Here is a 13,965-nt window from a genome sequence, read left to right on the forward strand (position 1 = left end):
AAAATGCTTGATGTCGAGTGATTAAAATAAGGGGATAAACTCTATTAGAGGAAGATATTGCTACATATATCTACAATATATTCAAAGTCAACAAGTTTTCCACAATTTTCACTAAGACCGTGCATTTATTTTTTTAAAAAAATTCACAGTTCACATGAATTACAGAAAAAAAAAAACATATCCCCATATAAGAAAAATCTGTAAAACATGAAGTAGGATTTTTTAAAAATAAAGGGTGCCGGAATTTCCACTTCTATCCATAACGTGGTAATTAACAGCTAGAAAATAAGACAAATATATATGAGACAGTGGTTTAAGACATTGCAAAAGTAGTACAGGACTCTGATTGCTGAGGAAGGGAAATCAAACAAGACGAGCCCTGTAATTGGCACATTCTGTTTCCTAAAGGCATGTCCAAGGACATGGTGCGGAAGGGGGAAAACAAGCAGAGTCCTTCAGCTTTGCTGAGTTGGAGAGACAGCAATCAGAGTTTGAGGAATCCAAGGTGGCTAGATTTTACAGGTAGTGCTGGAGAAAAATGAGCTGCACAGTGAGGAACCTCCAGAGCTTGGCAGAAGAGACCCCTGGAGTTTATGGGTAAGTACTAAACTGCACATGTGTTGGCTAAAAATCACAAGGCTAGAGAAAGTAACACCAGAAAAGGCTGTTCCTCAGATTCTTTTTTTTGTAAAGTGAGGATGAAAATAATTGTATTTCTCAAGATTGGTGAAGTTTATTGAACACTATTTGTCTCATTAGGTTCTCTGGTTGAATGTAAACTCCCCGAAGGCGAGGACTTTGTTTTATTCACATCATATTCACTGTGCCTGGCCCATAGCAGGTGATCAGTAAATGTTTATTGAATTAATAAACTAGGATAGTAAAAATAAACACTTCAAATAATTTCTAGCATTGGGCTCAATGAATGTTTTGCAACAGAAAAGACGAATAGTATGAAATGTTTCTTTAGCTCAAGAATGGGAACAGCCTCTGCAGTAGAATCCATGCATTTTCGGAATTTGAGACCATCTTACTACTTCAAGGTAAAGATGGTTATATTGCAGGGACTAAGAAAATGGTACGTGTATGTATATGTATATGTGTATATATATACACATATATATATAAAAATAATACATATATGTGGTTTATATATATATATAATACATATATGTGGTTTATATTATATATATATATGAATGTAGACATATAATATATGAAAGCAGTTTGCCTTGCCATCATGGACCAGAATTATTTGTAAAAGCTTGGGGAAGCCATATCAGAGAGAGAAAAAAAGCTTGCAGTTCATAAGGACAGTTCTTCAAAGGTACTTCTCTGAAAGCATTTTCAAGTGTAAAATATATGGAGTAATTGTGTGTGTTTTTTTTTTTAGTGAATGTATCATGAAATTCTATAAATAGAACTTCTACTGTTTTTTAGACCTCACTTTTTTTCTGTCATGATAATGTATCTGATTATCACCAAAGCTGCTCACGGTTTGTACCCATTACATCTCTGTCTCTCCTACTGTGCAGGATGGGATTCTAACACCATGTACATGGTGCCACAAATAGCAAGACTGAGGGTAGTGACTGATGGATCACTCGTGATACCTATTAATAATAAAACATTGCTAATTGTCCTCTCCCGGCTAAAGGCTCATTTTTGTAAATACAGAAATCAGTTACATCGAAATTAGATTTTGCAGCATTTACAGTCAATACCAGTTGTAAGAGCTGAATCAGTCACAGAAGCTCTGTCAGCCATCAATATGAACACAATAAACAAAGCGTCTTCATCTCCGATGTGACAGCTGTTAGTAAGAACAGGTACGTGGCATCTGGCTCTAGATATACTGCATGTTCACCTCTCTTTCACGCCTACCCTTTCTGCTCCTGTAAACTTGCAATTTTCCCTTCCCACAGGATAATCAGGTGGTACTGGATTCACTAACCACTGTCCTGGCCCCAGCATTCAGAATCAGACACAGGACTAATCCAAACTAGCAGACCATAAAAAACAAAAAACAAACAAAAAAAAAAAACAAAAAAGAAAAACCTTGCATTATAGTTATATCCCAAAACACCTAATCATCACTGATATTGTCATTGTTGTTTTATAAATGAACCAAATAGATCAACGAAGTACTAACTTGGTCATAACATAAAATCATTACTTGAACAAATTTCTGTTATGATGGTATTTTCTAAGATGGAATTCTACCTATATAATATTTAATGAATCAGCTCTTTCCTTTAGACATAATGGATAGCATAGAACTTTGATATTAATTTATGGATGAATTAAAAATATTTTTTCTCAAAATAATCCAATGAGGTGGAGCCATTCGTGGAACGAGACTGGTCATGAAATTGCAAGAATGGTTTATGGGGGTTTATTAAACTCGTCTTACTCTTGTACGTGTTTGATAATTTTCATAACAAAGTATTTAAAACTAAAACATATTGGTCATGTGAGATGCAAAGGTTTATGAAGAAATGAGAGCGTGAATTAAGTACAATTTTAAATTTAGGCAAAATGCAAAGTATAGCATGTCACAGTTCTAGTTAACAATAATCCTATGTTTGAGGTAAGCTTGGACTTCTTGTCCAGAATGGATCATTCTCTAAATCTTCAGAACAACACTTGAATGTGCTCTTTCAAGGTTTAAAGTAGTAGTATACTTAGGCAGTATTCTCACATAGTAAGGTCCTGCCCTTGGCCATTCTTTTGAAAGAATAGCTTTAATGTTTTATCCAAATGTGTGTGTGTGTGTGTGTGTTTATGTTTTAAAGTATTACATAGTACTAGAACATATAAAACAAAATTACTAGTTTTCTATCCCACTATTTTTCAGTCTGTAATCTCACACACAAGACCCAAGTACCTTTGACCCATTTTGCTCTTTTATCTGGTATTCAGCTCTCTACAGTCTAACCAATATACTTGTATATTTTCCACTGCCTTATGCAAGACAAAATTTAACTCCCTTAAGGCCTCACCCTCGTTTATCACCTACATCCTTGCCATTCTCCCAAGATAGTTAAATCCAGATTTCTAATTAAGTTATTGTTTGAGGATTGCTTATTCCCCACTCCTCTGGTTTTTTTCTGAGTGGATGGATCCCCATTTGGGTTACTCTTGGCCTTGGTTTCCTGCTGTTTTACTCACTCTATACCAGGAGAGGGCGCTTATTAGATAAATTCAGATAAATTAATGAGCATGTTCTACAGAGATCTGCCATTTGTACTCCAGAATGTGCTGTCCACAGGAAGCACTGTTTCCCAGGGCCCCTTCGGGCCTACTTGGCTCTTTTCCAGGGGAAGGCCTTCTCTTATCCGGTGGTGCAGTGGATGGGGCAGGCTTGCATGGGATTCGTTAGGAAGTCTGTTTTCTCGTACACTACTAAGCTGTATCCTCCACTTTTATAAGTAATATAATGAGATTCCTGCCTCCAAGCTGCTGCTCTTTATTTCTCAATTTGCTCAAATTCCAGGTAGAGAAAACGGACTGTTTATTGGCCTTCCATAGAGATACCAGTAATATAATTATCATCCCATAAAATTTATTCACTGTAGAACCACGTAGTATACTATATTTCCTCTTTCACACAACTTTCAATTTTTCCTGGACATAAGAATTTTTGCCTTCATTTTTTTTTTCTTATTCATGTACATTTTCACTATGGAGCTTCAAATTTCTGAATTTCTACTCCACAACATAAATTTCATCTTGGAAGTTTGTGCTTGTAGGGGCCTTATAGTCTCCTCTGCCTCTTCCTGGTTACTCTCTAGGCCTATTGCTAAGTTGTCATCCTGGAGCTTTCTTTTGGGTCTGTTCAGTGTGAATTCACTGTTTTAGATCGCATTTCTCCCTCATTCTTGGTATATCGTTTATTGTGGTGGAGTACATTCTTAAATAACTTCCTGAAAATAATACCTAGGAGGTAAACTTTTTTAGACTTCAAATATTGAAAATGTACTATATCATTTTTTTCAAGTAGAGTAGAAAGAGGATAGAATTTTACATGAGAAATCATTTTCCTTAACCATTTTGAAAGTGTTAATTCTAGTCTTTTATCTTCCACCATTGCTGTTGAGAAATCTAACACCAGATTCCTCAGTTTTTCATGTTTTTTTTCCACTCAAAATTTCAATAGACATCATTGCATATCAAACATCTATTCACCCCGAATTTATTCAGGTATTTACCCTATCACCGGTTTCATAAGATTAGTTTAAGACAATCAATACAGGGTATTCCCCTGTCTGTCAATATTGGCCCAGAAATGGGCATGTGACATGAATGACCCCATCAAACTGAAGGAAAGGACTTATCACATATTGGTGGAGAGAGTTCTTACTTCTCCTGAATGGGAACTATGAAATTTGTAGCCTTTATTGCTAATGTCAACTATCTTGTGAACATTAAGTAAACCAGAGACCCCAAGGAAGAAGGAAGAGGCAGAACTGGGCCTTTGATGACCTCAACTGAGCCTCTGATCATACTCTAACTGGAACCTAACTTACTTCTATACTATATTTAGTAAGATAATTTGCTTGTTATTTAAGCAGGTTAGAGTGAGAATGGCTTTTCAGTTTATTTAGGCCAAAGCATCCCGACTGCTAGAGGAAGCTTTTATGATTTTACCCATAGTTTCCTGAAAATTTTTTGATGATGTCTCATAGTTTCAGTCATTTTTCTTCCTTTTGCTGGATGTTGGGTGGCCCTGTTCAATATAGAAATTCATATTTTTTCAATTGTTGGAGAAACATTATTATTGATAATTGTCTTTTTTTTTTGTTTCTCATTCTGGACTGCCAACAAAATAGGGAGACAGAGTCAGAAGGACCTTCTACAATAAGGATTCTTAAGTGACTTCCAGAAGACTTGTGGATCAACTGCAGTTGCATTTTTATCTTCTTGAAATTATACGCAAAATATTGTATTTATGTATGTATCTGCCATTTTTCCAGAGAGAATCTAAAGCTACTTTTTATTCTTTTGTCCCCAGAAGATCCAGTTCTTGTGTGTGACAGGACCATTTGCTAGAGGACACAATTGTGAACTACTGACTGGTTAAAGATGAGACGGAGCAAAAGGGATGGAGAAGGTAATGCTTCCTGATAGTGGCTCCTGACACTCTATATGACATGAGTGGATGTTGGCTTTACTTCATTCAATACAGAATAAGGTTAAAAGGTTAACTAGCTACTTGAGTGATTTAAAGGGCCAAAGCAAATTATTTATTAGTCTAGTGAAGGGAAAGCTTTGTGGCCAGAAGTTGATTATTCACAAAACAAATAAGATTTAAGATCTTACTTTAGAGAAATGAAAGAATCCTCAATAATGGAATTAGATTCACTTTGTGTGCCAAAGTCTCATCTAGGGTTTATTATACTGTGAGATGTGTCTTATGATAAATAATATTCTATGTCTGGCTATGTATTTACTCGAGATTTTAATGAAAAAAAAAAAAAGAAAGTGTTTTAATGGAAAATCTTTGCAATTAGTTTCCAAAATAGCTTCTTAAATTGCTCAGTTTCGAGAATATTTTTGGCAAGACGATGTATTATAGTAAGTACAATAATAGTTCTAAAAAATCCTTAAAATCTTTCGCTTTTTACCATTTAAAATTGCTATTAAGTTAATGTTGGCATTATTTCAAATGAGCCATCTTTAAATAGTTTGCTTTATATATTTTTTCTTATAAACTTGTTTCATTAAAATGCCATGCTAATGGGCCTACAGCTGGTTTCCTATTGGAACTGCTCTAATAAGAGCTCTCTAGTCATTCCCAGAACCACAGAATTCTACTTTTCATAGGAAGAAGTAACTTGCTCCATCAATTTTCCTCTTTCCTGTATCTTCAGTCTCCCTCTTCCTATCCTGGCATCCTTTTCTTAGCTTGGAAACATATTTAGATCTCCATTATTTAAAGAAAATTCTTCTAAACTCCACTTCTTCCTCCAACCACTACATATTCCCTTTGACTCATAGTAAAATTGTTTGAAAAGTATTCTTCTGAGTGCCAGTCATAAATAAGTGTGGAGAGGAAAGTATGGAAGAGCTTTATGATCTAAGAACGGGAACGGGTGAGAGAATGGAATAAGTCTATATTACGAGTTATCGAGTTAGTTATCTGTTGTTAAGAGAATGAGGCTCTCAGGGTTATACAGACCTGTCTTCAAAATTCCTACTTTGCTGCTTGATGGCCTGTGACACTGGAGAAGAAGTAATTCAACGTAGATAAGCCTCCATTTCCTTATGTGCAAATGAGGTGAAAATACTATCTACCACATGCCATTAGAAACAGGATTTGGTGTGATAATTAAGAGCTTAATAAATGTTGGTTGCAATTACTGGTCTTCTCAGAGGCTGATACTAGTAATTTGAAGCTAAATAAAACCCGAAGGACAACATTCCAGTGCGAAACAGGTGTTGAAGGCCAGTAAATTCAAACAAATAAGGAAGAGAAGGCAGTAGGAAGTAATGGGGCAACAACTAGAAACTACAAGGTAGAGCAAACTATCTTTGGTTGACTGAGAGATGGAAGAAGCTGAAGCTATGTCTGGAACATAAAAGTAGGACAAAAGAGTATGTGCAAAGCAGCTGCATAGAGTATCATCTACGATCCCACACTGGGATCAGTTAGGGGTTAACTGATATTTGCAAGTAAGTTTATTTTCTGTTTGGGAGTACTCTGAATGTGAGAGGTAGATTTCCATGACCCCCTTTATACACTTAATAATGCACTAGGTAATGAAATGGCCATGGTGTTCTCCTGGGCCAAGCATTACTTATAGGATGTTCCCCAGTTTCTAATGACCATGAAAGCTAGTTAGGGAATGTGGCCTATGAGTTACTGGTAGTAGTGTGGATTGGTCATGTAGAATAGTAACAGTGAAAGGAGGAATAATTGTTAAACCCTGGAGGGAGAACAGCGAGTTGTTACGCATTGTATGGTAAATAGGTTTTTCAGTGTTTTTTTCAGTTAGGAGGTACAGAAAATTAATCTTTGCTGTGATCAAGGCAGGGTTTGGCAGGCTTAAAAAGCACTACAAAAATAAACAGATGAATTGTATCTTGTCCTTTGAGAGATTCAATATTGTAAAGATTATGAATTAGCTTGACTGCAGTTATTTCTCAATGTATATGTATAGTGAATTGTCACGTTATAAACTTTAAATATATACAATTAAAAAAAATGTATGCTCCAGGGCATTGTTAGGAACAGTGAAGCAATCTTGGCCTTTAATTAGTGGAGTTTAAGGGCTAAATGTGTTTAGGCAAAGAGTAAATGAAGGCCCCACCCATATCACTGTCATCACAGGGTTACTGTGGGTGTAACAAAAGCTGTGCCACCCAGAGTAGCAATAGCAGAGACTTAACACTGAGTGTGTGTGTGTGTAGGGGAGAGGGAGAGTAATAGACATCTCTAAAACTGTACAGTCTTTCGCTAAACAAATAATTTTCCTCAGAGTGGGCGCTCAGTACTTAGAATTGCAGCAATGTATTATCAGAAATGTCCAGTTTCCAACAAAATTTATAAGGCATGCAAAGAAATAGTGAAATATGATCCAGACACTGAAGAAAAAAGAGGCAGCAAAAACTAACAGTAACCAGAGTCAGATTAAACAAAAAAATTTTAATGCAGCCATTATAAACATGTTCACAGAACCAAAGATAAAGTATGATTAAAGAAGGTTTGATGAGATGGCAAGTCAAATAGTAAATATCAATAAAGAGAGAAGTTTTAAAATAGAACTAATGGAAATTTTGGCATTGAAAAATATAATAACTGAAATAAAAATTCACTAGAGGGTCTCAGTGGTAGACATGAACTGGCAAAAGAAATAATGATCGATTATGAAGATGAATCAATAGGGATTATGCAAGCCAAATAACAGGGAGAAAAAAGGATAAAGAAAAATGAACAGACTCAGAGAAATCTGTAGTAGCATCGTTAAACATACCAACATACACATAGTGGGAGTACCAGGAAGAGAGGAGAGAGAAAGGAGAATAAAACTGATGGTTGAACATGTCCCAAATTTACTGGAAAACAATAATGTACACATGCAGGAAGCTTAACAAACTCTAGGTAGTATAAACACAAAGAGAACCACAAATAGCACATCACTGTAAAAATGCTGGCAGTCAAAGACAAGGAAATCTTGAAAGCAGCGGGCAACAAATGATGTGTCACAAGGGAACCACAATAAGAGTAACAGCTGAATTCTCAACAGAAACAATGTAGGCAAACAAGCAGTGGGATAATATAAAGTGCTCAAAGGAAAAGAGTCTGCCAACCAACAACCCTATATCCAACAGTTATTGATCAAAAATGAAAGGAAAATGAGAGAATGCACTGCCAGAAGACTTGCCTTACAAGTAATTCTAAAGAAATTTCTTTAGTTTTAAATGACCCCAGACAGTAATTCAAATTCACATGAACAGAGCACATTGATAATGATGTAATAATAAAGAATCATATAAATACATATTATGCTTTCTTAGTTGATTTTAAAAGCAATCGTGTGAAATATTATCAATATAACATGTTGTTGGGCCTAGCACAATATATGTGTACTATGTTAACCAGAAACACTACAAAGGAAGTGGAGGGGAATGAAGCTATAATGAGTTATCAAAATGATGACAGATGGTAGAGTAATAATATAGTGATGTCATGTTGGTGAGGAACTGCATTCCTCATATGCTGCAGGTGGGAATGGAAAATGGTACAGGAACTTTGGAAAGCAGTCTAGCAGTTCCTGAAATGATTAATCAGTTACCAAAGGACCTAGCAATTCTACTCCTAAGTATATACCCAAGAGAAATGAAAGCATGTCCATGCAAAAACCTGTACACAAATGTTTATAGCAGCATTACTCGTAATAGCCAAAGTTGGAAATGACCCAAACATCCATCAGTAGACAAACAAACAAAAGTGGCATATCCATACAATGAAATCTTATTTGGACATAAAAAGAAATGAAGTAATGATATATGTTACAACTTTGATGGACCTTGAAAACATAATGCTAAGTGAAAGAAGCTAGTCACAAAAGACTGCATACTATATGATTAAATTCACATGGAAATCTCCAATAGGAAAATATAGAGACAGAAAGACTAGTGGTTGAGTAAGGCTGGGGAGAGATACATTTTAAGGGTCTTTCAAGATAATTCCTGTTATGTCTGTTGATAAAAAAGCTATATCGACTGGAAAAGAACAGTACTTCCTTAAATAAATTAGATGTGGTAAAGACATAGTAACCTTTCAGAGCTTAGGGATTCTAAAGTTTTTATCCTGTTCCTAGTTATCTCTTTATTGAGAAGGGCCTTCAAATATGTCACTGACTCCGATGGTTAATTTATGTGTCAATTTGGCTGGGCTATGGTGCCCAGATAATTTAGCATTATTCTGGATGTTTCTGTGAAGGTGTTTTTTGGATGAAATTAACATTTAAATCTGTAGATGTTGAGTAAAGCAGATTACCCTCCATAATATGAGTGGGCCTTATCCAATCAGTTGAAGATCTTGAGAGAGAAAGACTGACCACCCTGGAAGAAGAGGGAATTGTGCTGCTAGACTACCTTTGGACTTGAACTGCAACTCCCTGGGTCTCCAGCCTGCTGGCTGGCTTTACAGATTTTGAATTTTCTAAGCCTCAATCACATGAACCAATTCCTTAAAATCAATTTCAGTCTCTCTTTATATATAGATTAGATGGATGGATAGATAGAATTGATAGATATCCCATTGTTTCTCTTTCTCTGGAAAACCTTGACCCCTAATTAATACACTGGCCCAGACTCAGAAATTAGTGGACCTGGGAACTGGTTACCCAGTTATAATAACTAATTTCTCATTTTGCTCTCCAAATCTTCCTCACTGATAAACTTTGCATCTGTTTTCTTTGGAGAACATTAGTGTAAGTCCATCTTTATTACCAGTTTTGCCTCATTCTTTAAGATTGCAGTTTTGTTTGGTCTTTGCTCCTTTGTTGTGATTCCAAGACTGGGCCTTGGACTGTGCCCCAACCCAGTATTTGGGGACTTTTCACCATGGTTTGATTCCTTGGATGTCGAAACTGTCTAAACAATTGGAAATTGCAGTGCCTACTATCTAAATATTTGAGTTTGTCAGATTTTAACATATGTATCTCCTAGGGTTGGTTGATTTTTTTCAGGGTTCTATTATTGCTGGCTCAATTTTCTAGGTTCAAACTTAGCTCATACTATTTACGAGCAATTTGAATGTCCAACTTTTCTAATAAATCATTTCTTTTTGTAAGAAAAACATTGACCCTCATACAAGAAGGAGGTTTAAAGATGGGCCTGAAGTGAGTCATTGGTGGGATCAGGAAGAAAGCTTCAAATCCCTGATTTAATCTTGCATGATACCACAAAATTAGTCTTCTCTAAAAAGCTTATCATCAGCTAATAAATCTTCTGGAGACATTAAATAGTTTTTTTTAAAAAAAAAAAAAAAACCAACATTTTGACTAAGAGTAAACATGAGAAACACAAATTGAATCTCTTTTATAATGCTTCTCAGTTTCAAACCTAACTGGTAAGTTCCTCTCTAAGTGCTTTGAGCTAAGGACAAAATGTTAGCATGACCTTAGATGTTTAATAAGCCCAAAATATGAATTCACTTGAAAATAGCTCATAAAAAACTTTGGAAACAAAGTTGAATAATTGAACACAGCAACTGCCTTCCAAGTCATTGCAGCAGAGTTCCACTCGCGTTACCTATCTACTTACCTTTTTTAATTTTTGCTCTTTTGCCCATGTTTTTGATTTTTTGACAAACTCCAAACCCTTAAAGGAAATGTCAGCATTCTTTCCAGTGGACTACTTTTATTTCCTGCATATGCCATTCTCTCTTAACTCTAGGTCTGTATAAATTTCTTCTACTTCTTGAAATATTTATCCCCATCCTGGCTAACCTCCAACTTCTAGCCATCCTACTTCTGAAAAGCCTCTACAGTAACTCTGGGTTGGTTTAGATGATCTTTGTGTTCCCATAACACCCTGTGTTTATCATATCAGCACTTAACACATTGAACTGTAATTGCTTGTTTGTTAGTCTTTTTCCTTTAGACTGTGAGTGCCTTGAGTATAAGAATGTCTATCTTATTCACCAGTTCTCTGCCTCATTCATTTGGTATCCCCAAGACCTAGTAAATAGCTGTGTGTATTTGTGTCCTCACCACACTGAGCTCCTCTGTATCTGACTGCACTAGTAAACATTAACTAAATAGTAGCTAGATAGAGGACGGGTGGATGGATGGATCGACAGATCGATAGGTGGTTGGAAAGACTGACATAAAAGAAATAGGTCCTGGTCTGGGCATTTAATATAGAAATGGTAGAATTGTGATCCAAGGTAGAGTTCTGATCTGGGAACCTAATACTTTGGACGTGTTTCAGGTTCAAATTCAGTGCAAGTGTAGGACGCCTAGTAAATGTAAACAAGCAATAAGTCCATGAGCCAGGGCTCCAGCCCTAGGTGTTATACATACTTTATACTGTCGTCCTCTACCAGCCTTTGCTTAGCATTCGGTTTCTGTATGAAATTCCATTGGAAATTTTTTAGTCCTAGCAAAAGCTTAGGGAGAGACAGGGAGAGATATTTCTGACTTTTCCTTCATTTTCCTTAATTTCTTTCAAATGAACTACTATTTTCCCTGCTCCCCCACCCCCCAGTGTTCTGCCTGCCTGGATTAGAATGTTTAGCACATTCTGACCAGTAGGGCCCGAGCATACAGAGGAAAACTAGCCACAGCCCCTGGCCCCAAGGTGCACAGTCAGTCAATAGAGGGCTTGATTATTGAAAGCTGACTACATACAAGTCATAATGTACCTACGTGTCTGCCTTCTCACTGGGCTGTGAGCTATTGCAGGATGGGTACTGCTTTGGTTCAACTGTGTATGTGTATCCTCAGTACCTGGCACAAGAGTGTTGCTTAGCCAACATGAATCTGACTCATAAAGATACCTGTTATATTAGGGTTTTTATTCTCAGGAGATGTGTGTATGACGGTCAGCTCTTCAGCAGATATTATTGAATATATTCACTTAGGGATACAGAAATGAACAAAACAAAGTAACTGTCCTCATGAAGCTGAAATTCTAAAAGGGGAGATGGAGAATAAATGAGTAAACAAATAAATCATACAATCCAAATGTTAATAGGTGCTGTGAAATAACATACGTAGATCAAAGAGATAGTGACTGAGGGCTGGGAATAGGAGTGGAATGGCGACTCTCATATATGGTAGTCAGGGAACATCTCTGCGGAAGTGACATTTGAGAAGACACTTGACTAAATGAAGAGTAAGTCATGAAAATTCATGATGGAGGCACATTCCAGGCAGAAGGGACTGAAAGTTCCCTTAAGGTAGTAACACTCTGTGTGTGTTTCAGAGCAGTCAGAAGGACAGCATGACGGAGACAGGAACAAAGGGATAAAGGGTCAAGAGCAACGAAGGCCAGATCCTGCAAGGTCTTACAGGCCATGGTAAAGAGTTTGGATTTTATTAAAAGGGAGATGGGAAGCCACTGTTGAGGAGTGACATGATCTTATTTATGTTTTAAATTTTTTACTCCAGTTTCTCTGAGATGATGAACTCTAGGGGTTCAACAGTGAAAACAGGGCACCAGTTAGGACATTTTTTACGGTAATCTAGGAGCATGATGTTGGTGGTTTGGACTCTGGTGGTAGAGGTAGACATGTTGGAAAGTGATCAGATTTGGAATAGTTTTGAAACTAGAAGTAACATTATATGCTGTTAGACTGGATTCTAGGTAGGAAAAAAAAGTCAAAGATGATGCAAAGTTTGGGGGGAGGGGCTGAGAAAAGGAGATCTTATTATGTTTCTGAAGAATCAAGAGTTTACTTAAAGACATCCTAATTTTGAGATGTTTGTTGGACATCCAAATGAAAATGTAAAACAGTTAATTAGGAAATTGGTTAGGAGTTTGGGGGAGAAATTGGAGCTGAAGATATGTATTGGGAGTCAAGAATATATATGTGGCATCAGAGATAATGGGGCTAGATGAGATCACTTAGGGAGTAAGTACAAAGAAAAAAAGAAGGAGTTCAAGGACTGGTCCCCAAGGCCCTTTGTGGATTCAGTATCAGGGAGAAGATGATCTATCAAAAAGAAGATGAGAAAAATTTAAGTTCTCATCGCATCGAGAACATATCAGATATAACACATTTTGCACTTTATGCAAAATAAGAAACATTCATTCATCAACAAATATTTCTCATGTGTCTACCATGTGCCTACTGTGTGCTAGGCAGTGTCTTAGATGCTACGGGTGCAGCAGTGAAGAAAGAAATAGCATTCAGTTTTCTGCCTTTATGCAATTTTCATTCTAGAAGGGGAAAGAGACAATATGTAAGATAAATCAGCAAACTTTAATATACTAGGTCATAATAATTGCTAGAAGAAAATGAAAATAGAGGTCTTTGCACTGTTCTTCCCTCTGTTGGAAGTTCTTACCCCAGAAGTCCATGTGACTGGTTCCCTCAAAGATGTCTGCTTGCTGTAATGTCACCTTTTCAATGAGGGTCTCCCTGCCATTTCTATTTAAAATTCCAAATCCTCTCCCTACCCTGTGATTTGCCTCACCCACTTCTTCGCTGTACTTTTTTTTCTGTTGCACTCAGCCTCTTTTTTTTTGTTGTTGTTATTGTGTATTTATATATCCATTTATTCATTTATTATACATCTCCCCCACTAGAGTATCAGCTCCATGATGGCAAGAGTTTATTTTTATCTTTTATGTGTTACTGATCTAGGGCATACAGAACCTAGGGCACTTCCTGGCATCCAATAGACACTCAGACACTCAGTAAATATTTGCTGAATAAATTACTCAATGACTAACCATTATCATCATTGAGGACATGCCCTACTTGGAATACTGCTCCAAAAAAAA

General features: G+C 36.5%; 1 long non-coding RNA gene across 1 annotated transcript in view; it reads left to right on the top strand.

Moving 5' to 3' along the window:
- The first annotated feature begins 468 nt into the window (after positions 1-468).
- Positions 469-13,965, top strand: part of LOC120589179 (uncharacterized) — a 51,676-nt gene continuing 38,179 nt past the window's right edge. Inside the window, exons 1-3 of the long non-coding RNA XR_005649419.1 lie at positions 469-597; positions 1,536-1,829; positions 5,015-5,113. This is a non-coding gene — a long non-coding RNA (uncharacterized LOC120589179). The remainder of the gene's footprint in view (positions 598-1,535; positions 1,830-5,014; positions 5,114-13,965) is intronic.

The sequence above is a fragment of the Pteropus medius genome, unplaced genomic scaffold, assembly GCF_902729225.1.
Source record: "Pteropus medius unplaced genomic scaffold, Ma_sr-lr_union100, whole genome shotgun sequence".
Lineage (NCBI taxonomy): Eukaryota > Metazoa > Chordata > Mammalia > Chiroptera > Pteropodidae > Pteropus > Pteropus medius.